This window comes from Oxyura jamaicensis, unplaced genomic scaffold (genome assembly GCF_011077185.1).
Source record: "Oxyura jamaicensis isolate SHBP4307 breed ruddy duck unplaced genomic scaffold, BPBGC_Ojam_1.0 oxyUn_random_OJ72760, whole genome shotgun sequence".
NCBI classification, from domain to species: Eukaryota; Metazoa; Chordata; class Aves; order Anseriformes; family Anatidae; genus Oxyura; species Oxyura jamaicensis.
In genome coordinates, this window is record NW_023311225.1 from 5,461 (window position 1) to 6,052 (window position 592).

The following is a 592-nucleotide window of genomic DNA, read 5'->3' on the forward strand; positions in this document are numbered from 1 at the left end:
ACCGGGACGAGTTTAGCGCGGCGCCGCCCGGGACGAGTTTAGCGCGGCGCCGCCCGGGACGAGTTTAGCGCGGCGCCGCCCGGGACGAGTTTAGCGCGGCGCCGCCCGGGACGAGTTTAGGTGATGGAGCAGCGTTTAGGAGAAATGTATCCTCGAAGCTCCCTGTGGAAGCATGTATCTGAAAGCAGCAGCAGCAGGCAGGTAAGGTGTAGTCTTTTGCAGGGCTAGGGACAGTTTGTTTATGTTCTTGGAGCTTTTGCCTGTGGTTTTGTTTGCTGTGGAGTCTTTAGACCTTGCAGCGTCCTAGATTTTAAGTGCTTGCTATTCACTTTGGAGAGGTATGTTTAGGAGGGGTTGCCAGCTACCTTGTTTTTGGGAAATCGTGGAGTACGGTTCCTTTTTTTTGGGGTTATATTTTAATCTCTAGATATATCAAGCCATTTGCCTCAGTCTCTAGGGGATTCACGCAGAGCTTCAGTACGCATCTCAAGGGGCTTGACCGCATAAGCGCAGTATTATGAAGAGACTGAGCAAGGTCACCTTTTTCATCTGTCAAGGGTAAGTCTGTGGTTACCCCTGTTGGGGCTGCTGT

At 52.0% G+C, this 592-nt stretch overlaps 1 long non-coding RNA gene across 1 annotated transcript in view; it reads left to right on the top strand.

The window, feature by feature from the left end:
* Positions 1-492, top strand: part of LOC118159939 — a 4,821-nt gene extending 4,329 nt beyond the window's left edge. The window contains exon 3 of the long non-coding RNA XR_004747289.1: positions 451-492. This is a non-coding gene — a long non-coding RNA (uncharacterized LOC118159939). The remainder of the gene's footprint in view (positions 1-450) is intronic.
* The last annotated feature ends 100 nt before the right edge of the window (positions 493-592 follow it).